We start from the raw sequence: 2,500 nt of genomic DNA, 5'->3' as shown, positions 1-2,500 counted from the left end.
CCTGACCCCGAAGGTAGATTTAAAAAGAGAAACACTCAGCGCCCGATATTCTCACTCGAGCCCCTTATTGGACGAAGGCTTCCCTCCCTTCCCCATTAAACGTTTACGGACTCCGAAACCAAACATTACAGCGGATAAAAGATCGGGCCCGAAATCGGCTGCGTTTAAACGTTTTCACTCGCTGTTTTTTCTCCGTTTTATCGTTAGTCTTTTGTCTTTTTGTTTTTGAAAAGATATCCAACAAAGGAGGGTGAAATGTAAGACAAAATTATTTCTAAAATTGGCCACCGTACCGAGATTCTAATTTATATTATCAACTCCGTTGATAAAACCAAATTTTTGTATAGTACTTCCCCACCGACGCAGCAACCACAGTTTTTTTGGAAACTACCCCCTTCAAAATTATTTCTAATCTGGTCATTACCTCACACCTTTGTTTTCCTCTAAAACAATAAGGTAAGGGGTTTTAAGGGATATAGTAATATATTGAGCTTGATATTACTTAATGCTTTTTTGGTATTCATATCTTCTCGAGTAATTTCTTAAATTACTCGTGAAACTTAAGTGATCCAAATTTTCGCGTCGGAAAGACTGAAAAAAGATTTTCTCCGATTTGCATTGGCCTTTATCACTTGCAGGGTCACATTTCCCCTCTTTTTGTGCGCTTTTATAAATGCTTGCTATGACGCCTGAGAAACTACTCTCACGCCAGGGCAGCCTATATTTAGTGTTGCTTCACGATTCATTAACAAACAAACAAATCTAGCAAACTGAAAGTGTACAAAAAGTGTACCAACAAACATCTTTTATTAAAATTATTGTTGAACTATAAAAAGTATGACAAAGTACCACTGCTGTCATCATTAACTTTAATACAATTTTATTGCTCACACTCATTTGTTCAATAATTCCTCTTTAATTTTTTGACTCATTTAAGCAAAGTTATGCGCTTCAGATCCTGGCCATCATATGAAAGTCAGGCTTGAGTTTCTGCATTTCTTATGTAAATCTAAGATTAGTTAGCATTGCGGCAACGCAGTAACCCACGTTCGATATATGAAAATTCAGTCTCATTGAAACAAAAGGCATCACTGTGAGGCTCCAGGGAATAAATTAACTCATACAAATCCATGTATTGATTCCCCTAAGCCTTGTAATGTGTATAAAAGTGAGGTCTGTATCATAGCACGCTTCACTCCAACTTCACTGCCATGTAATAGCCAGGTTACCGATTATACCACTGTAAAATGGTCTATTAACTGTTTTGTTTTCTAAGGTCCATCTGTTGTAAAACCGCGTCGTTGCGGGAAGTACACAGTAAGGAACTTTCTTGTTTCCCGTCATAAACAGCTTTTAAAAAAACAAATTCGCATCTATAGAGAGTTTAATCAGGACATTTTCGGCAAGCAGTGATGATCCAGTTCATGGGTGGAAAGAAACCGTTTTCATGGCAAAGAGAATTTCAAATGCATCCGTTGTGTACACTTTTGGTACACAAAGATGGCATCTCCAAGAACTAAAAAATAGTGCACCACTCCGGCTTGAAATTTTCAGAAGTTGTTTATGTAATTGTCTTTTATAACAATTCACTTTCTTGGCCTCTTCCATTGACTGGTTTAGATTTTTTTTGTTGCGTGTCAGTTGCGTTACAGTGTAAACGATCTACAGTGGGGAAAGTCGTTGTCGGAAGGCTCATGTATACCGATAAGAAATCAGGTAATCGCTCAAGTGTATGAAAATGATTTTACTATCAGTTGAATCAGGTTGAATTGATTGAAAATAACAATGCAATAATTTATAAAGTATACATTACGGAAGACAGTGAACACAGATCCGTGACTAAATAGCTAGGCCAAAGCTTTGATTAAACGTTAGTTCACTGGATTTTACAGTAAAGAGTGAAACTGTGTGCAATGCAGCAGGTACAAAGCACAGGTCACAGGTGACAGGTCATTGTTTTAGCAATACAGAAAGTATCCTAAACATTCATAAAAGTTAACCTTAGGCCTAAAAACTTTTTTTTAGGCCCAATTAGGTCTAAGGTTAGCATTTAAGAATGTTTAGGATACTTTATGTATTGGTAAAACAATTACCTGTGACTGTGTTTTGTACCTGCTGGTTTGCAATGGCTGTTTCCAAGCTGTTTTAGTAAAAATCACAGCCCCAAGATATAGAGTTTTGAAGCAACAGTGAAGCAAGCAACCGTGGACAATCTTCCTGTCGGTGTACATTGGTGGCTTCAGTGGCTTGATCTGATCGGCGTAATTATAAGTTGAGAAACTAAATATTTTAAGCAAGAGCCGATACAATGTAGATTTTATTTTAGTGGTGTACTGCCGGGGGGGGGAGGGGGGGACTCGATATATCCCTGGGTGGGGAGGTGCGGTGCGGCCCCTCATACCCTGACCCTGTTTAAGACAAATATCGCTGATTTTCCTACCCTGTTTAAGACAGAATTCCGATTTTTGATACTCTGTCTAAGACATTTAACCCAGTTTAA

Source organism: Montipora capricornis, chromosome 9 (genome assembly GCF_036669925.1).
Source record: "Montipora capricornis isolate CH-2021 chromosome 9, ASM3666992v2, whole genome shotgun sequence".
NCBI classification, from domain to species: Eukaryota; Metazoa; Cnidaria; class Anthozoa; order Scleractinia; family Acroporidae; genus Montipora; species Montipora capricornis.
Note: the sequence above shows the minus strand (reverse complement) of the source record.